The sequence below is a fragment of the Euleptes europaea genome, chromosome 6 (assembly GCF_029931775.1).
Source record: "Euleptes europaea isolate rEulEur1 chromosome 6, rEulEur1.hap1, whole genome shotgun sequence".
Lineage (NCBI taxonomy): Eukaryota > Metazoa > Chordata > Lepidosauria > Squamata > Sphaerodactylidae > Euleptes > Euleptes europaea.
The window spans coordinates 37,782,333-37,804,719 of NC_079317.1; the positions used below are offsets into that span (position 1 = coordinate 37,782,333).

The following is a 22,387-nucleotide window of genomic DNA, read 5'->3' on the forward strand; positions in this document are numbered from 1 at the left end:
TTTCTGCACCTTCTCAAGCTCTGTAATATCCTTTTTTTAGGTGTGGTGACCAGAACTGTACAAAGTATTCCAAGTGTAGTCTCACCATAGATTTGTACAAGGGCAGTATGATATCAGCAGTTTTATTCTCTATTCCCCGTCTAATTATAGCCAGCATGGAATTTGCCTTTTTTACAGCAGCCGCACACTGGGTTGATATCTTCATTGAGCTATCCACTCCCACCCCAAGATCCCTTTCTTGGTCTGTCGCTGCCAGCACAGATCCTATCAGTATATGTGAAGTTGGGATTTTTTTGTCCCAATATGCATCACTTTACACTTGCTCACATTGAATCTCATTTGCCATTTTAATGCCCATTCTTCCAGTATGCAGAGATCCTTCTGGAGCTCTTCACAGTCCGATTTTGTTTTAACCACCCTAAATAATTTGGTGTCATCTGCAAACTTGGCTACTTCACTGTTTAACCCCAACTCCAGGTCATTGATGAACAGGTTGAAAAGCACCGGTCCCAACACAGATCCCCGAGGCACCCCACTGCTCACATCCCGCCATTGTGAGAACTGACCATTGATTCCTACTCTCTGCTTCCTATTTTTCAGCCAGCTCTCAATCCATAAGAGGACTGTAGTCTGGAGATGAGCTGCAATTCCAAGAGGTCTTCAGGCTGCACCTGGAGGACCACTAAAAAGCCCTGCTCCTAGTAGATGTCAATGTAGCATCCCCTAAAGATGGTACCCTGTGGGGGGAGAAGATGCTCGCCAGGGCACAACATCCCTTAAAGTTATGTAGCAAGGGCCTCAATTTAGGGATTTGCATATGCAGCGGCAGGATGGAGAGCTGTTTCCACAGCCTCCCATGTAGGGCTGCCAATCTTCAGGTACTAGCTGGAGATCTCCTGCTATTACAGATGATCTCCAAAGGACAGACATCAGTTCCCCTGGAGAAAATGGCTGCTTTGGCAATTGGACTCTATGACACTGAAGTCCCTCCCCCTCCCCAAACCCACCCTTATCAAGTTCCGCCCCCAAAACTCCCACTGGTGGTGAAGAGGGATCTGGCAATCCTACTCCCACATGTTTTCCGGAACAAAGTGTAAGCGTATCCTCCCAGTTCTCTTTGATTAGCTTTTTGACCTTGAAACACTTGTTTTAAAATTGACATTAGGTAAAGTAAAATTGTTGTCCTAGACAACAATTTGTTTGCAACCATTGTTTGAGAGGGTGCAAATGTTAGGTGAATAGAATACACAATGATAGAAAGCACACATACACCTCTCGAATGATTACTGTGCATGCAAGAAATGAAGTATAAATTATGTTTTCCTATTTTAATCGCTGAAAAATGAGCCCTGAATAATAAACAAACCCTGAGTCAAGACTGCTGGCTGGCACAGTCCTTTTCTTTCCCTTTTGCAGAAAACATGGCCACGCCACTACATAGCCATATCATATAGAAATTAAAACCCACCCTACATGCATAAGTAAAATATGGCTGATTTAATAGAAATCTAAAAGTGAAAGGTCAGAATATTGGTATGTCATTACACCTACCACCTGAGGTTGTTTGAAAACGCTGTGAAGTACCTATTCAATTAAATAAAGACATTTTGAAAGTATAAATAATGTATAAAGAGACAAGAAAAATCCACAAAGCAGAGGCACTCCAAAATCACTGCAAGAGTAGCAGATAAAAGATACAGACTCACATTTCACTAAGAATGGAGGGAAAAATACTCAAGCATTTCAAGGTAAGAATAAAAGCTATAAGCCAAAGACATCACTATCCTGCTCTTTAGGCACACTGGGAACACTGAGTTTTACCAACAGAAGCCTAAAGTGCAATCCTAGTCAGGTCTACTCAGAATCTTACTCAGGTCTCTTCAGTGGGGCTTGCTTCTAGGAAACTGTTCTTAAATATTGCAAAAGGTATTTTGCAAAGGTATTTACTTCTGAGTAAACATGAATTGGATTGAACTGCTCATCCAACATCCAGGTGGTGACTGGCGATCTCCTGCTATTACAACTGATCTCCAGCCGATAGAGAACAGTTCCCCTAGAGAAAATGGCCACCTTGGCCATACGATTTGATGGCATTAAAGTCCCTCCCCTCTCCAAACCCCGCCCTCCTCAGGCTCCACCCCCAAAACCTTCAGGTAATTCCCAACCTAGAGCTGGCAATCCTAAACTTCAGTGAATCGTTAGACTGATTTTAACATCTAAATGTTCATAGGCCTCTGGTCTGTGCTGCTGACTAAGGTATATGAAAAGAAGGCCTTCAGTTGTAGCTTTTTCTGAGATATTATTTTGTGCTTACAAAATCTGCTATGAAATCCATGATATTTGTTGTAATACAATCTAAGACATTGGACAAAAACAGAAATCAAAGCCAAAACTCATTTTAATTTAATTTAAAGCCAAAACTCCATTGTGCAGTCCATTAGGCCACTTACCATGTTCAGTTTCTAACAACTCACATTGCTCTTGAACACTTGTTAAAATAGTGGTTTTAAATCTTACATTGGTGCTTCACAATGATAGGGTTCCAGTTACCCTTTTGAAACAATTATATCACTAGCCAAATTGACATGACAGTTCTGAGGCAGAGACAATTTACCAGAGTGATGAAGGCAGATTTTCTCAATAGTTCACCACAGTATGTTACACCATGAAACCCACTCAAATCGACTTCATCTCTTTTTCTGTGTGTGTATGATTTTTTCACAATAAGGTTGCTTCCATGTGGCACAGTTCCCTGTTCTCTGAGAATGCAAGGACATTTGTAGCAATAATGCTGTATCTTCCTTGCTTTCCCTTCCTTGCTGCCATTTTAAAATTTTTTGGGTAGTTGGTATATATACTGTTAACATACTATAGCAATATATTACTACTGATATTGCATAAATAATGGCCAAAAATGGTATGCCTATGTTTCGGTGGGTGTAGTGGGTGGAAGCGGAAATGGTGCCGGATGTGGATGAGGAAATTGAGAAAATTTTACCTTCCCTTCCACACTTTCCCAACCTTGCTTTGGGCATGATCTGCCAGGAAAAATTACAGAGGAGCTGATGAAAATCCAGGAGATTGGTTTAAGCATGACAGTGTTGTGCAGAAGCCAAATTTATAGTTGCTGTTATTTGGGGAGGAAAGATCAGCAATCTGTCACATTTTGCATAACCAACATTAATGCAACAAAATTTATGCAGCATTTCCAATAACACTATTTATTCCAACAAAATCTATAGCACATTGTTCTGTAGATCTCTTTCACATCTTTCTAGTAGAATAATACAATGAAATGCTGCACAGTAGGGAAACACCACTTTTTACTCACATGCACTCTACTAAGCTAAAGTAAGCAGCTTTAAATATTATATCATGTACAAGTTAAGTGTATGTTCTCTGCTTCCACTACTCTTAAGAGCTTAGATTTTCACTAAACATTTTCTCCACCATCGCATTAGTTCTGCAGCAGAAGGACTGTTGTTGCAAGATCTACCCCAATCTACGCACATTCATTAGTATGTCTGTCTGGAACCTATGTGCACAGAACATGTACATAGATCTCTCTCTACTGTAGGAAACCCTGAAAAGGCATGATTCCTAGTGCACAGGGAAAATTGTATGAGTCCACATGTATACGAACACGGGCTGTATAAAGTGGTCCAATGAATAGTCACAGGTTCGCCACTGTTATCCTGCTCCCTGCCCCATGTTCATTAACACCCTCCCCACCTGAAAATGGTAATTCTATTGCTTGTACAGATCTGGCTCTGTCTAGATTAACCAGAACACACTTCGTTTACCATGATGTTCATAAAGAATTTGTGTAAAAAGAATCAAAAGACTCAACAGCATGACAATCCTAATTTCATGCAGAATGTAAATGGTTAATAAATAAAAACAAATGGCAGGAGTAGGGTTGCCAGGTCCATCTTCGCCACCGGCAGGAGGTTTGGGCTGGGGAGGGACTTCAATGCCATAGAGTCCAGTTGCCAAAGTGTCAATTTTCTCCAGGTGAACTGAGAGCTATTGACTGGAGTTGTAATAGCAGGAGATCTCCAGCTAGTACCTGGAAGTTATGGCAACAACAATTGGTCAGCCTGCTGTAACGTGTGTTGAAATGAATAACAGCAGAAAATTGCCCAGCTTTTTTTAAATAACCAAAAGTGTAATAACGTACATAAGATAGTGTACAACACCAACCAATACATATAAACAATCCTATAACATCATATATACATCAATCCAGCTAATAGAGTCCACATTGGAGTGTTATTATCAGCCACTCAACTTCCTTTTTGCAAAGTATCGTGTTTTCCAAGCCTCAGGTAAGTTGAAAAAGGAAATTCTTCATATGGTGCATTTGTGGAGTAGTATCCTGACAGATGCACAATTCTTCACGAACAGACCACAGGTCTCACAAACCAGCCAAGTCAGTGCTGCAAAGCTACAGAGGTCTGGGTATCGCCCTGTTTCGACCCACGTCTTCTTCAGTAATCACCCATGGCAGCTACTATATCTGCTCCTGCATTGATAGGAACACTCTGTTCTCTACCTGGAGGTTGGCAACCCTATGCAGGAGAGTTTCGTTTCTAAAACATTCTGAGAACATGGTATCACCTTTCATTGTATCTTATAAGATGTTTAAAGGACTCAGTGGGCCGTGTCTGCAAAGTGAAGAATTCTGTAGCGTGCCCATTCAGTTAAAAGTGACACTTATTTGATAACAGCAATCTCATAGCACTGGAACATGACTCGGGCATTAAAATCACCTCCAAACAAGTTCAACTTAATGGCTGTGCTTTATGCCATTTACTTTTATTATCATCTCTTGGGAAAGCTGTTTACCCTGCTTTAAAATTTATATGACTCATTTTGCAAGCTGCTTTTTTAAAATTAGTTTGAAGGGAATAGTGATTTAGGAGACAGAGCGGAAATCAATTCCAATTCGATATTGATAGCTACCGTGCGATGTAAACTGTGTGTTCTTTCTAATTAAATGTAAACACGCTCAGTTCTAAAGTCCAGTGGCGATGACAACAGCCACTAGAATGGATTGCTTAAGCATTGATCAACCGATTTGTCTGAACCTTTTGTTCATACCGTAGGTATTCTTGAGCAATCCATGGCGGGGTGAGTGTCAGTTCCAACTGACTTTAGTTTAGGTCATCTTCAGGTAAAAAAAAAAAAAAGATTTGGACAAGAATGTGGAGTGCTCAGTAATGCCTAAAGTTACTCATTAACTATGTCCTTCTGATAGCTAATCAATAGCATTGCTTGGAGCCAAGCACACTGCTCTGAACTGCCCCTCTCCCAAACACCAAGTCTTGGTAAATATTTAATGGTAGTAAAAGGTGTTTTGGTTGTTATCGAACTGATACCTTAAAGAACTCTTAAAAGAAACTTTATCTTCCCCCTCTCTGCATAATTTGTTCATTCATTATACAGCCCTGATGCAAAGTACTTAAAAGAATGCATTTCAGTTCAGCCTTTAAACGGAGGATATTCAGCTCAGTGAATGTGTGTATTAAAGGGGGAATAGTTTTGTTACAAAAGAACAAAAAGACAACTTTTAGATGTGTTTTCTTTGATAGAGCACTGACACGTTATAGATGAATCAACACATCCTTCCCCAGAAGAAAAAGGCAAAAGCTGTTGGCACTTTGGGATTTAGGAAAAGGATACCTGGTGGTGGCACAGTTGTATAAAATGATCACTGGAAGGAAGGAAGTGATTGGAGAGGTATTCCCCCCCACCCCGTCTCATATTTGTAGAACTTAGGCAGTCACTCAGTGAAATTGATGGGCAATACACAGAGGGCTAACAAAAGAAAGACCACCATTACATATGAATTTGCTGTCCAGAGATGCAGCAATGGTTTCTGGCTTAGATGACTAAACAAGTGGATTAGAGAAATGTATGGAATACAGGCCTATCATTGGCTTTACTTAACTGTGATAGCTAAATGGATATGGATAAACAATGGGGGGGGGCTGTTGTTTTTATGCTCTGTTTTCTGGAAGCATCTGGATGTAGTGTTGCCAGGTTCCCCCTGGCCACTGGCGGGGGAAGGGAAGGAAGGATTGCCAGACCCAGGTTGGACAACTCTGGGAGATTTGGGGATGGAGCCTGGGGAACAATGCCATAGATTCCACCCTCAGTCGGGTACAATGCCATAGATTCCACCCTCCAAAGCATCCATTTTCTCCAGGGGAACTGATCTCTGCAGTCTGGAGATGAGCTGTAATTCCAGGGGATCCCCAGGTCTCACCTGGAAGCTGCATCCCTATCTAGCTGGCCTACTGGCCATGGGAAAAGGATGCTGGATTACCTTTGATCTCATCCCAGAGGGCACTATTTTGCCAGCCTTGTTTAGTTATGCCTTGATTCACTGGTATTCAGTAAAATCCCACCAGTTGTAATTAATGGTGGCAGCAGGCAAAGTTCAGCATAGGAATCTTTATTTCAGTATATTTTTATACCTCCAAGGTTCTTCCCACCTCCATTTTATCCTTACTACAACCATGTGAGGAAGGTTAACAAAGAATAATTACCCCAAGATCATGGCTGAGCAAAGAATGGAATCCAGGTCTCTCCAGGCCTAACCCAACATTCTAAACAGATCCCCATACTGGATCTGCTAGGCTCCTAGGTAGGGTTGCCAGGTCCCTCTTCGCCACCAGCGGGAGGTTTTGGGGGCAGAGCCTGATAAGGGCGAGGTTTGGGGAAGGGAGGGACTTCAATGCCATAGAGTCCAATTGCCAAAGTGGCCATTTTCTCCAGGTGAACTTATCTCTATCGGCTGGAGATCAGTTGTAATAGCAGGAGATCTCCAGCTACTACCAGGAGTTTGGCAAACCTACTCATAGAGTCACAGACCTCACTGAATATCCGATTAGCTTATTGTTTAAAAAGCCATTTATAGTAATGGTCATTAAAATGGTTTTATACAGTCTGGGTTCCTCGTATCAGCGGGACCGCCTCTCCTGGTAAGCTCTCCAGAGAACATTACGATCTTCAAATGCTAACCTGCTGGTGGTCCCCGGCCCAAAGAGCATCCAGCTGGCCTCAACCAGGGCCAGGGTTTTCTCTGCCCTGGCCCATCTGGTGGAATAGTCTCTCCAATGAGACTAAGGCCCTATGGGACCTCAAGGACTTCCACAGGATCTGCAAGACAGAGCTATTCCACCAGGCCTATGGTTGAGGCCAGCTACGGTTTCTTTTCCATCAGTGCTGGCCTTCCTACCCTGCCCACCCACGCACCCCTGAATCTGAATTTTTTCTATCTTATGGGGTGGGGGGTTGGAATATGGCAGGGCCTGCTGTGGCCTATATGTCACAATTAAGCGCGCCATCTGAAAACATGTTGTTTCTTATTAATCAATTTTACGGGGCTGATTTTAATAACTGTTTTAATAGTTTTACTGTGTTTTATGGTGCAATTATATATTTGCGTGAGCTGCCTGAGACTGGCTTCTGCTGGGGAGGGCGAGATCTAAGTTTAATAAAAATAAGATAAAAAATAAAACTTCTCTAGGTAAATTACATACAGCGTGAATAAGTACTTGCTTTTGTTGTCTTTAATCTTTCAAGTAAGCGTGTGCCCCTGATCTACTGAACATCATTGCTTTATTAAGCATCTAATCTGGACCACTCAAACTTTCATACATAATTATGATGCTCTCCTTTTCAATAATTTTTGTGTACACTAAAACACTCAACCTGGTTAAGCCTTTTTTTCATAAACATATTTTTATAAACATGATCCTCTGACAGTTCTTCATCTTTATCAACAAAATCTGTGCAACTCAATACTTCTTAATGATTATCTGAGGCAAAGTACATATAAAATTACATTAGCTTGCATAAAATGTAATCCTCTCTGGGGCTCATGTCTATGGTAGGAAAACGGGGAAGATGGACAGGGTACAATTTCCTTTATTTAATACACAGAGATACTTTTTCAAACAAACAAGCAACCTCTATCCACCATTGTAGCTTCTTAGTCTGTCTTACTATTGTTCTCTTTAGCAACAGAATGTATCCTGAAACAAAGTGATGTAGTTATGGTTGTGTTTATATTGTGGATGTTCCAGTGGTTTTATTAAAGTTTCAAGTTAAATTTGAATTGACACATTTGGCCCATCCTGACTGAAAATCTATAGGTTGAAGCCTGCTGTAAAATTGGTTCTTGTAGGTTATCCGGGCTGTGTAACCATGGTCTTGGTATTTTCTTTCCTGACGTTTCGCCAGCAGCTGTGGCAGGCATCTTCAGAGGAGTAACACTGAAGGACAGTGTCTCTCAGTGTCAAGTGTGTAGGAAGAGTAATATATAGTCAGAAAGGTTGAGCTGAATCATTGTCCTGCAAAAAGTATCAAAGGTAATGTGCTAATCATTGTCCTGTAAGTGTCCTGATACTTACAGGACAATGATTAGCACATTACCTTTGATACTTTTTGCAGGACAATGATTCAGCTCAACCCAACCCCTTTCTGACTATATATTACTCTTCCTACACACTTGACACTGAGAGACACTGTCCTTCAGTGTTACTCCTCTGAAGATGCCGGCCACAGCTGCTGGCGAAACGTCAGGAAAGAAAATACCAAGACCACGGTTACACAGCCCGGATAACCTACAAGAACCAATGAACTCGACCATGAAAGCCTTCGACAATATCCTGCTGTAAAGGTTTGGGGATTACTGACATCTGGCAAACCTAGTTCCAGTAGTAATTTAGGCCTTATTTTTTCTGTGCCTAATGCATCATGAGAACTCTTTCAATGGAAAATACAACTAAATCAAGGGGAGGAAATGATCAGGTAGCCTACCAATTTACTTGAAAGGAGGACTTGTGTGCTGTCAAAGAGGAGGCCACCTTGAATTCACATACAAATTAAAAGACATGTACAGAGATAAAAAACACCGTCTTTTTTTGAGAGAGATTGCCTTACATTCAGGGTTTTCTTTTCAGGTAAGTACAGTAACGTCCCAGCATGTAGTGTTTGTGCTGGCTATCCTAACTTTGCCTTACTATCTTTACTATATATTGATTTAGTTTAGAAATAATGTTGTCCCCGACTATAAAAATCCACTCTTTTGCCATATTCTTGATGTAAGGCTAGAGATTTGCACACATCCAATACCGGTATTTTTTTTTCTTGGGGCAAATTTCTGTGTTACATTACAAAGCCCCCTTGAGCTTTACGGAGTAAATAGCATGGTTCTATGGATTGTGCCCTGACCTGGATAGCTCATGCTAGCCTGATCTCATCCGATCTCAGAAACTAAGCAGGGTCAGCCCTGGTCAGTATTTGGATGGGAGGCCACCAAGTAAGTCTAGGGTTGCTACACAGAGGCAGGCAATGGCAAAGCACCTCTGAACATCTCTGGCCTTGAAACCCCAGTCGGCTGCAAGGATTGTGACCCACAGACATTTTATAGGCAGATGCATAGAGCAAAAACCCAGGCTTCTTTTTGTTAAGAAAGAGTGAAATATTTATATATTTACTAACTTACTTACTTACTTCATTTATACCCCACCTTTCTCCCCAATGGGGACCCAAAGAAGTTTATATCATTCTCCTCTTCTCCATTTTATCCTATGAGGCAGGCTAAGTTAAGAGTATGTAATTGGCCCAAGGTCCCCCATCAAGTTTCCTTGGAGAGTGGAGTTTTGAACCTTAGCCTCCCTGATCCTCATTTGACACTCTAACCACTACACCATGCTTGCTCTCCTTCCGACCGTCTGCTTCAAATTACCCCACAACACTGCTTTTCCTTTGTCATGGCATCTTCTCCAAGTATATTTGGAAACCTGTAGTTGTGGGGGAAAGCAACTGGGGGACAGTGATATTTAATAATGTGTGCAAGGGAAGAGTCCAGTTAACCCAGTGTGCTGCTGCTGTGAAAAAGGCAAATTCCATGCTGGCCATAATTAGATGAGGAATAGAGACTAAAACTGCTGCTATCATATTGCCCTTGTACAAATCTATGGTGAGACCACATTTGGAATACTGTGTACAGTTCTGGTCACCACACCTAAAAAAGGATATTGCAGAGCTTGAGAAGGTTCAGAAAAGAGCAACCAAAATGATCGGGGGGCTAGAGCAACTGCCCTATGAGGGGCTGTTAAAATGCTTAGGGCTGTTTAGCTTGGAAAGGAGGTTAAGGGGAGACATGATAGAGGTCTATAAAATGATGCATGGTATGGAGAGAGTGGACAGGGAGAAGCTTTTCTCCTTCTTTCATAATACTAGAATGCAGGGTCATCTGCTGAAGCTGGAGGGTGAGAGATTGAAAACAGATAAAAGTATTTCTTCACACAACGCATAGTTAAATTGTGGAACTCCCTGCCCCATGATGTTGTGATGGCTGCCCACTTGGAAGGCTTTAAGAGGGAAGAGGACATGTTCATGGAGGAGAGGGGTATTCATGGCTACTAGTAAAAATGGATACTAGTCATGATGCACACCTATTCTCTTCAGGATCAGAGTAGCATGTCTATTATATTAGGTACTTTGTAACACAGGCAGTACAATGCTGCTGCAGTTGTCTTGTTTGTGGGCTTCCTAGAGGCACCTGGTTGGCCACTGTGTGAACAGACTGCTGGACTTCATGGACCTTGGTCTGATCCAGCATGGCCTTTCTTATGTTCTTATGTACTTCCTCCTGGCCAATCTCTGATCGAAATTCCCCTCCTATTGCTGCTACTGTCTAACATTATGCTTTGATACAGAACATGAAATTAGGTCCTGGGCTGCTTTGTACATTACCAACATGCAGTGCAAGATGGATGATTTGTTGTTCCTTTTCACTATACTGTAGTATATACTGTAGTCTTATGGATCTCTCCCACCATGACAATGTTCTCACCTGGATCTTAGTGCAAGGTAGACCTATGATTCCCACATCCCAGGTTACAATACAAATGGGGAAAGAAGTGCAAATGCACTAAGCATCCTCTTTCCTTTCTTCCAGGAGGGTTGGGTTTTTTTGGTAGTAAGAACATAAGAACATAAGAAATGCCCTGCTGGATCAGACCAAGGCCCATCAAGTCCAGCAGTCTGTTCACACAGTGGCCAACCAGGTGCCTCTAGGAAGCCCCCAAACAAGACGACCGCAGCATCACCATCCTGCCTGTGTTCCACAGCACCTAAGATAACAGGCATGCTCCTCTGATCCTGGAGAGAATAGGTATGCAGCATGACTAGTATCCATTCTAACTAATAGCCATGAATACCCCTTTCCTCCATGAATATGCCCACTCCTCTCTTAAAGCCTTCCAAATTGGCAGCCATTATCACATCCTGGGGCAGAGAGTTCCACAATTTAACTATGCGTTGTGTGAAGAAACACTTCCTTTTATCTGTTTTGAATCTCTCACCCTCCAGCTTCAGCAGATAACCCCACATTTTAGTATTATGGGAGAGGGAGAAAAACGTCTCCCTGTCCACTCTCTCCAGTCCAAACCATGCATAATTTTATAGACCTCTATCATGTCTCCCCTCAGCCACCTTCTTTCCAAGCGTGCGGTAATGTGGTGAAGAGGCTCCCATTGAAGCAGGACTGAGGGAGAGGTCAGTGTTTGACAAGGAGTAACATGGTAGAGTCCAGGAGCACCTTAGAGACCAACAAGATTTTTAGGGTATATGCTTTTGAGAGTCAGAGCTCCCTTCTTCAGGTATCTGACAAAGGTAGTTTTGACTCTCGAAAACCTATACCCTGAAAATCTTGTTGGTCTCTCAGGTGCTCCTGGACTCAAACCTCGCTCCTCTACTGCAGACCAACAAGGCTACCCACCTGAAACTGTCTTCAGGGTAGAGTAACATAGTAATGGAGAAGGTAAGGTAAGGCATCCTTTCCGTCTACCAGGCTAAATGCAGAGCCATTCTCCAGCAGAAAAGAAGGAAGGCTTTGAACTTAATTGAGTGGAGTGGTAGGATCCAGTCCATTTTTCCCACTGTTTGAGCAGTTCTGACTCCTGTCTTGAAAAGGTTCTTAGTAGAATTGATGAAACAAAGTGGGTTGGGTGTTTCGAAAAACAATTTTAAAAGTCGGGGCAACAAGACATCATTGCTCATGTACTGCTGGAAGACTATGTTACTTCCGTTTGAATTTGATGTTATCCTTATAGATTCCTTTGGCTAAGTAATTTCCTCAATAGAATTTTCTAAAAGCTTCCTGTATAGAGGTAATCCACGGGTACCTTATTACGGATTAGTAATAATATGCTCCTGAATTATCATTTAATCGATTGCAGTAAAAATGGTACAATCCCACTGTTTAACCAAGAGTTAAAATATGCACAGTAATTCTTGTATTTTCATAATATTCCTTTTGACAAAGATAACAGCCATGAAAACAGTTCCCAACTGGCTAAACCTGACATACAGGTTTTGTGGAGAGAAAAAAAAAAAGCATGATTTAATTATTGAAATGAATCTATTAGGACTGTCCCCCAATCCACCTTGCCTGCCCCACCTACCGATGAACTTCAAATGACCTGTTTTATGCAAAAAACAAGAATTGTAATAACTTGCACTAAAAGCTGTTATAAAGCGAAGGCTGCCAGGAAGACAAAAGCATGGTTCAGAAATGCACCCGATGCCCCTAGAGGAGAAAACATCAAAAAGTCACCTTTCACAAAGTTTACTTTTACAGTGAATGAACAGATGAAATAATTTGAACGGGGTTAATTATGTTTGGTTTCATTAGTCCTCAACACTGTCTATTGTGTAAAATGATTTAATTAAAACAACAGTTAATGTCAAGAGTAACACAACAGGCAGTCCTCCCTCAGCTTGTCTTCCGTAAGGGCAGCTTTATAACAGGAGCTCTACATATTTATTCCCCTCATTCCCTCCCTCCAGTACTGTTCCCCATGAAAAACCATGAGGCTAATATTCTTGTTATTTAAATGAAACAGGAAAGAGAAAGTCTCTTAAATGGAATAATGGTTTGAGTGGTGCAAGTTATCTCAGCGGCAATGGTGTAGTGATTAAGAGCGGTGGTTTGGAGCAGTGGAGCCTGATCTGGAGAACCAGGTTTGATTCCCCACTCCCTCCACATGAGCAGCAGAGGCTAATCTGGTGAACTGGATTTATTTCCCCACTCTTACACATGAAGCCAGCTGGGTGACCTTGGGCCAGTCACGCTCTCTCAGCCCCACCTACTTCACAAGGTGTGTGTTGTGGGGAGGGGAAGGGAAGGTGATTGTAAACCGGTTTGATTCTTCCTTAAGTGGTAGAGAAAGTCGGCATATAAAAACCAACTCTTCTTATTCTTATTCTTCTAGTCCCTTTACAGAAGATTCCACTCTGATTTATGCTCAAACTGATTTTCTGGATGGTGGTAGTAGAAAGTTCCCTCAAGACACAGCTGACTTAGCACAACCTCATGGGGTTTTCAAGGCAAGAGACGTTCAGAGGTGGTTTGCCATGGCCTGCCTCTGTGTAGTGATGCTGGACTTCCTTAATGGTCTCCCATGCAAACACTAACCAGGGCCAACCCTGCTTAGATTCCATGATGTGATAAGATTAGGCTAGCTAGGGCCAATCGGGTCAGGGAAGGGTAGGTTTTCACCTGACGGTTGGTCCATTAACATAAGCAGCTGACCAAGGAGTGCCTAATGCCCTTCACTCTCTGAGCTTAATGCTGAAAGGAATGAAATCCAGGGAATTTCTGATCCTCTAGCCATTTTGAGATTGTCCCTCTCCTAAGTCTAGGGCAGGGACTATAGCAACTGAGAAAACCTAGAGGCTGCATATCCTGGATAAGACTTGGAACAAGGAGGATCAAAGTAAGCATGTGATGCTCCCTTATACCAAGACAGAGACCACTGGTTTATCAAGGACAGCACTGTCTACTCTGACTAGCAGCAGTTCTCTAGAGTTTCAGGTAGGTTGGTGTCCTTCACATCACCTACTGCCTGATTCCTTAACTGCAGGTGCCAAAAACTGGACCTGGGACCTTCTGCATACAAAGCAGATATTCTACCCCTGAGCCACAACCACTGTCTATATGGAAGAATGTCCAGTTCAAAAGATATCTTGGGTTGGAGTGCTTGATGTTGTTACCCACAGGGAAACAGCTTATCTTGAATAGAGGATGTCATAAAGTTAAGGTAGTGACTTTCCTAAATATAATTCTGCCACTGCTAGGGAGCTGCCTCTTTATCATAACATCCATCACCGCACAGGGGCACATGCAGAGTGTGAGTACTCACAATGGCATTTACAGACACAGACTGTGCTTCACTTTAAAAATTATACATTAAAGTTTATCCACATGATGGATGTCTGCGCAAGCACAGTGTGTATAACCTACATGCCCAGCCTGTGTCTGAACTGGCCCTAATTTGAACACCTACCTCTATTTATCCGCCACTCAAATAAATTCTGCATTATGCTAAAGTAGCAGCGTGACTTTTTTTTTTTTTATTAGCGGCAAGTCTTGGATTAAAGTTGAAGCAGAGCTCTCAAACATTTCTCAACTTTAATCATATTTCCTAAAGTACACCTATCGGAATTAAATAACTGTGAGCTCTTTTACAAGTTAAAATGCAGTTTATTTGGGAAAAGAAAACGTCTCCTCTGGATAAAACAGAGATGGACATCCTCAAAGTGAAAGAAGAATTCTAGGGAATAAACAACCTATTTTTGTCCCTGGTGTGTTCAGCATCAGTGGGCAGGAAATGAGTGTCATGAATGGTAAATGGTAAAAAACTCGATAAACTTTTTCTTTTTTTTGCTTATGATCACCGATTAGGTATGGTCTAGAAATACATCTTTTACATTTAATTTAGGGTATGGCTTGTTTCTACTACTTCAGTGCTAGCTTCGGTGGTCTCAGTTTCTGTTCTTCGAATGATACCACTTCATGGTTCTCAGTGCAAACATGGTCACCGAAAGGAGCATATTTTGTTCATTCACAGGTCAACATATTTTGGTAAGGAATATAAGAAATGAATATTGAGATACAGTCTTCTGGAGGAACTGGAAAATGTCTTTTAATAAGCCACTGCTGTTCTCACACTGCCTCTCGATTCCTGGGAAGTGACTCTTTAATACAGGTTTGGTCTTTGGAAGACAAAGAACGAAATCATTTGAAAAAACTGGGAAAACTCCAAAGGGCAGAAATACAACAAATATCACCTCTATATATTTATATATATTAATAGAACTGCACAAATAATAACATTGCTTAATGCTTTACAAAGCTTTGGGGCATACACTGCAAAGCCACGGTGGAGTAAATAATAAAAAATACGCTATTCAGATCTGAAATGCAACACAAGATTACGTGGTTCACGCTGAAGAATACGAAGATCCAGGGAGACAAAAGTTAAAATATACTACCGCGAGCGACTAGCTACGGGAGAAGAATTTCAGCAGCCTGCCTCATCAAGTACTGACAAATGGAATGTGAGAACTGTTCCTTAGATGAAAGGAGGCAGACTGAACAATTCAGCTAATGGGATCACATTGAGCTAATGGGATCACTCTGACTCGCTCAGCTTCTGCGGGCATATGTCAAAACGCTAATGTTATTTTAAGGTAGTTTCTTTTATTTAGATATTCACTAGCAGTCGGCCATGGCAGGTTTAGAGAGTTTCGAGGCATTTAAACACATCCACATACTTTAAAAGTTGTAGGACAAAAAAAAAAATCCCTCAAAAACATGTCCCTGAAAAAACAGAACATGCAGACTGGAGGCAGGTTTCCTTTCACCTCTTTTCATCCAAGCCTCCTCCTCCAAAACTCCTCTGCATTTGAAAAGTTGTTTGCAAGTTCAAGCAAGGGGAGCTGCTGAAGGAAGACTATGGGCAAAATAAAATACTTGTGGTCCAATTCTCATCACGTTTGCTTGGAAGAAAATACAAAATTGTACAACAGGTCTCGCTGCCTTAGCACATGTGGTTACAATGGCAGCCTCAGTTTGCCTGTCGAGATATGTTTTGCTAGAATTCCCATAATGCATTGCCAGTCTTTTTAAGCTCAGTGCTGAATGTGGGTAAAGAGCTTCCCCAAAGTTCTGTGCTTTTCCATTCCTGCGCATTGGCTCCTCTGTGGGGTACTTCCTTACTTTAAACTGCGCTTAAGCTGCACTTAAAGGTAGAAAATGGTTGTCTAGGCTTTAAGACAGTTAACTTCTTATAAAACTCTTAAATTTCCCCCATTCATTACATACTGTAATAAGCATCTTGATATGTCACTTCTAAACACACTAAAATTGAAACATGGCTGTCTGACTTCTTCATAAGAGAACTTCTTATGTGTTTCTATGCTGAAAGATCAGTGCTAAAATCTGCACTGGAGGCTATGTACTTGCAGTGCGCACTGAACTGGCTTATTTTATTTTAATGTGTTTATTTGCGCTATTTATAGTCTGCCTCTCTCACTTGGACTCAAGGCGGATTACACAGAGTGAATCGATAGAATCAACAGGATGGGACATTCAATAAACAATGCAATACAATTAGGGTTGTAGAACCAACCAGAAATCTAAAAACAGAACTGAAGCAAAATTTAAGTATTAACTTGACACAATAAATGATGGAAAAATTACACAGTACATAGCAAAAATTACATAATTACAACAAGCCATACATAGTAGTATAACCAGTCCTTATGACAGGGGATGAAAAATACAGGCCCAAGCATTCCAACTTTGGTAATATATTTTGATTTTCAGAGGAGTTGAAATCACACAATTTAGCCAACACATATTGTAGCTACTTCACAAGTTATTTACACTACAGAGTTCTCAGAGAAAAAGGCAACTCTATATAAAAATTATCATAAAATCTGCATATAGATTGAATAGCTTATCTGACGATCTTTCACACATTTGCTGCAGGTTCACAGGACGTCATATACATCACATACATCACACACAGGGGGAAAATTGTCCTGGAACTTTAACAGAAATTAAAACCTACAGGAGGATTTCATGATAATTCTGACCCCAACATCCCAGTTACCCTCTTGTCTGTGTAAATGCATGTAAAGCACATGCATTTTTTTTAAAAAAAATTATTGTGTAAATCTGGCTAAAACCACTAAGACCTTGGGAAACATAACATCTTGAGGCCACTCAGTAAAACCTGGGTCAGTGAGCTCCGCCCTGGAAACTGAAGATCTGATCAGATTACTTGTATTATCTCCAACATCATTAGTTTTAATACCTCTAGTGGTTAAACATAGATAAGCTTTTGAGATACTATTGTTATATTCTATCTTGTAACAGTGGGCATCCTATTGTGACTTCACACTGGCCCGCTTCTAAACACTGCTCCTCTTTCTTACTATTATTCTCTCAAAGAATAGGATAAAGGACTTAAAGAAGCTTTTTTTTCTGATTCAAGTAAATGAACTACTGCATGACGCCAATATGAACAAATCTGAGGTTCCCACCCAACAATATGCAGTTAAACATAGATTCCCCCAAGTATGGAAGAGCAAAGAGGGATAGCCAATAATCTGTTGTATTGACTCCATAATTTAGTAATGGTTCACTCTGACATCTTTCCCATCTGTTAAAGATTTCAAGGATAGGTGCAGTGATTACTGCTCAAGTCAACACTTGCTAACAACTTCTTAAAGGGCAGAAAGTTCTTCAGGCCTCATAAGCCTTTTCAGATATTACTTTTGGGGATATCCAATTGCATGTAACAGAAGCACACAATGCCCAGTCTTCTCAATACATGTGGTCACCATTTTGTCAGAAAATCTGAACATGTGACCGTTTGAGTGGGAAAACCGTTGCTAACGTGCTCTGAAGGGGAGACGTTCCTCCGAAGTATTTCTAATGCTAAGGAAAATGCTAGAAGACCCTCCTGTGGCTGGCCTTGCCAAGTGCAGTCCCAATTAAGATGAATTTAATCTTATGTTGGCAACCATGTGGTCCTGACCCTGCATTTGCCAAGATAACAGGGATATGGTGATGACGCAGGACACACGCAGGGAGGATTGGTGAAAGGAAAGTGTGCTTAACCCCTCCCAAGCCTGTGTATTCTCTTTTGCATGAGTGACTCTGGAGACTATTCCCCTCCCCCCAAGACTAACCAGGTTTTGCAGCTTATCCCCCACCCCCTGTGTATAGGTATTAAAAATTGCTGGGAGGCATTTGCTGAAGAAAAATCAATCGGTAGGGGTTAACACTTCCTTGCCCTGCATGTGCCCCTAGTGTTTCCTTATGATGTCTGGCTTCATTTTAATCAGCCTCATTAATAGAAACAATAAATCCTAGTAATAATAAGCACCTTCTTGTCTATGGGGAAGGAGAGTCATCCTTTCCTCTTTCCCTTTTTGAAAACATGAGATGTCAAAATGTGCAATTTAATGTATATTTTGTATATCGTTTTGTATTAAATTAGGGATTTAATGAAAGCACATTAATAAATGACCAGAATGCACAACTGTAAAGCCTCAGGTTCGCTTCTTTTGTACAGCCTAAAACTAAGATATGTTAAAGGGCATCATAAGTGGGCAATGATTTTTAAATAATGAAGTACAGAGAACACAGTTGGCATTTCTTTACTTTTCCCCCTGCTCCGTTTGAGTTGTGCTATATCAGGTTGCATCAGGTTAGATTCTTTCATACAATAAATCGAGACACACCACATTGTGTCCCATAGCACGGAGTGGGTAAACAAAGACCTCTTCTTTATGGCAAAACAGAAAAAGATAATTCCTTCCCCGCCTCTAGCCTCCCACCCTGAACACATTTGATGGTTCTTTTGTGGAGCAGACAGACTGAAGCATAAAACGAGAATGTCAGCCCTACATACGTTTCTGTGCTGAGTGCTTGGAAAAAAATTATCCATGCAGCCTGCAGCTCTCAATAATATAATACCAAATAAACGGTGCAGTATGAAAGGAAGCCACGTTGGCAGGCTTGAAACTTTGCTTAGTTTTTGTCTGTGCACATTTTCTTTATTTATAATACTTCTAAATCATATGGCATAGGCCTGCAGGTATGATGATAAGGGAGAAGTAAACAATTTATTCAAAATACTGACTTCTAATGATTTATTTAAAGCATACTCTCGCTATCTCATGCACATGTCAAGTCTGCAAGCAGAAATAAAAGGGAGAGGGGCAGTAAGCGCCAGAGTAGGGCAAGAAGAGAGAAGATTTTTCTTGTTGGTGCGACATTTGAAAATCTTGGGTTGGATCCAGACTAAGCTGGCAATTTCCACTGATTCCCCCTTCCCACTGCAGACTCCCCTCACATCGTTCCTCAGGAGCAGCACTTCAGTGGGCTACAGTGGGAAGGGGGAAGGCAAAAAAGCTCTGTTCTGCCGATGGAAAATTTTAGTCTGGTTCAGACCCCTTCCATAGATTCTTATTCAGAATGCTTTGCTTACTGGGATAATGCATATGCGCAGAGGTGTGTGAATTTTATGGCATAGATAAAGAAGTTCAGAATGTTTTTAAATAAAAAATTCTGCACTGATAATTAGCTTTGTAATATTTGCCCCTCATTGAGTCATACTCTATCGTAATATTTTGGGATTTTGAAGGGGGGGTGCTTTTGTAATGGAGTTGTCAGGTTCCTCTTCACCACCAGCAGGAGGTTTTTGGGGCGGAGCCTAAGGAGGGTGGGGTTTGAGGAGGGGAGGGACTTCAATGCCATAGAGTCCAATTGCCAAAGTGGCCATTTTCTCCAGGTGAACTGATCTCTATTGGCTGGAGATCAATTATAATAGCAGGAGATCTCCAGCTAGTACCTGGAGGTTGGCAACCCTATTTTGTAATGATTGAGACAGTGGAAAGGAAGGGTGGGTGTGAGTTATGAAACAAAAGGAACCACTAACAGTTTAGAGACAGGCACTAGAGCCCAAGGAAATGCTAAGAAGGTCGCAAATACGTTTTATCCTTCGGCCATCAGAAGCCCAACCAAGATTTTCAGGATTCCAAAGTTCTGCTTTGGGTACTTACTCCTCCGACGCTGTTATGAAAAGTACCTACCAACCAGTCATGCAGATCCTTGTAATATGACTGGTGAATACCAAGGTGTCTGATGAGAAAACCTTAAAACATTATTAGGGGCTAGTGCAATTAAAGTCGTAATATGGAGAAGTATGGAATTTAAAGTTATGTCTTGAACTGCATATACATTGCTACTTTCTGACTTCAGCTGTTCTGCTTCAGAAAAATTATTCATGAAAAGGCTATGAAGCAATAATTGATGATAAATACTCACCTTGATATTTTATGTTACCTGTTCTTTCACCTGAAATTTGTTACCTCTAAAGTGCTTACTACATGTTAAGTATTTTAGAAATAATATGAAGTCATGGTTATTTTGATCCTATGTAAGTTTCCTGCCCTGCCCTCACTGAATGGTACTTAAGTGCTACTGGTGATAGGAAACGTGCTCCAGGTGTCCTGGCTTGGCATACTATAAATGCACTGACTTTGTGAAAAAATACAGCTGGACAAATCTACTATGTGATGAGGTCTTGTATTTTTTCCAGGCTGTCTCCATTACACCACTTATAAAACCTCTGATCAAGTGCTTCCTGTGCATTTTAATAGAAATACAGTAAACTGTAGAGGATTGAGCCACCTATTCAGTTGTTGGCCCACACCCCTGTTCACATTTATAACTTTCATCTCTTCTCACATCCTTCAGGAGAGCCATTTCCATAGCACCGTCACACTCTTTTAGTGGCCAAGACATGAATCCATGCTAGGGCTAAAAAAATTGGAAGTGCTCCCTTTAGGTCTAGGAGAGAAACCGAATGGATAGCAATCTGTGTTGTGTGAGGGGAATATTTTACGTTTTTAATATTTTTCTGTATGAATTTGAACTCGAGGCATACACTCATGGGCCAATAAAAGCCACACACCCATGAAAGCTAGTGGGCTGTTATCAGAATGAAATGGCAAAGCAGCACTTCCACAAGTGAGCACACAGGATACCAGATCTGTCCTCGTGAGTTTTCGCTTTACTATATCTTTACTGCAAAAGAATAAAACAGAGGAGACAGCTGTCAGTCGGAAAAGCTAAGTTGTTTATCAAGCCTAAGGCCATAAAGCTGGCAACAGTCCATGAATAATGAAGCCTCTTTTGGGCTGTGCTTTATTTCCTTAACATAATTTCCATCGGACATTCTAGGATCCCCATCCGGCATACTGCTCGGTTCCAGGATATTTGCATTCGGGAGCTATTATTATAGTCCTTGGCACAGCCAAACTCCTTATCCCAAACAGCATAGAAAATGGAAAGGAATTTGAACATCACTAAGCTGAATACCAATAGTCTTCCTTGATATGGAAAGTTTTGGAAATAGGATCATTTTAAATCCAAACTCTCAGTTACTGCCATAGAAGATGAAAGGGTCACATAACACAGAAAAATCAGCAAGGGCAGGGGAAACCAGGCGAGCCCAAACATCATATAATGAAAACACAAGAAGTTCAAATACAACTGGATCCAAAGTGCATTGTATCAAGAGATCAACATTAGACAATTCTACATTATTAATTAATTAAGAACAGTGGCCTGGATTTTATGACATTGTTCCCCTTGTGCTTCTCTCTGGCCACTGCAGAGCCTTTCATCTGCTTTGGCACCTGCTTCAACTGCTGCTAGTACTTCTGTGTATGCAAGATCAACGTTTTTGAACACATGAACACATGAAGCTGCCTTATACTGAATCAGACCCTTGGTCCATCTAAGTCAGCATTGTCTACTCAGACCAGCAGCGGCTCTCCAGGGTCTCAGGCTAGGGTTGCCAACTGCCAGGTAGTAGCAGGAGATCTCCTGCTATTACAACTGATCTCCATCCGATAGAGATCAGATTGCCTGGAGAAATATGGCCGCTTTGGCAATTGAACTCTATGGCATTGAAGTCCCTCCCCTCCCCAAACCCCGCCCTCCTCAGGCTCCACCCCCAAAATCTCCCACCGGTGGCGAAGAGGGACCTGGCAACCCTGTCTCAGGTTGAGGTCTTTCACATCACCTACTTGCCTAGTCCCTTTAACTGGAGATGCCAGGGATTGAACCTAGGGCCTTCTACATGCCAAACAGATGCTCTATCACTGAGCCACGGCCCCTCCCCTTATGCACACAGAAGTGCTAGTGGCAGAGGAAGCAAGTGCCATAGTGGAGAAAAGTTTCTGCAATGACTAAAGAAAATGGCAAGGGGGCCAGTGTCATAGGATCCAAGTTAATATGAACAATGCAGCATTTGGATTTGTAAAAAAAACAACTCACTACATTATGCTACTGCATACTGCTGTTTACAGCACCATCCTAAGCAGAGCTCAAGTCAATGGGCTTAAAAGGGTGTCCCTCTGCTTAGGATGGCACTGTTAGTAATATCCTCTTGACGCCTGTTCAATTTAATGGTACCTTTTGTGTTTTCATTAC

The 22,387-nt window shown here is 41.4% G+C and overlaps 1 protein-coding gene across 1 annotated transcript in view; it reads right to left on the bottom strand.

Moving 5' to 3' along the window:
- MIPOL1 (mirror-image polydactyly 1) overlaps positions 1-22,387 on the bottom strand; it is a 127,467-nt gene that overhangs the window by 4,790 nt on the left and 100,290 nt on the right. The window lies entirely within an intron of this gene.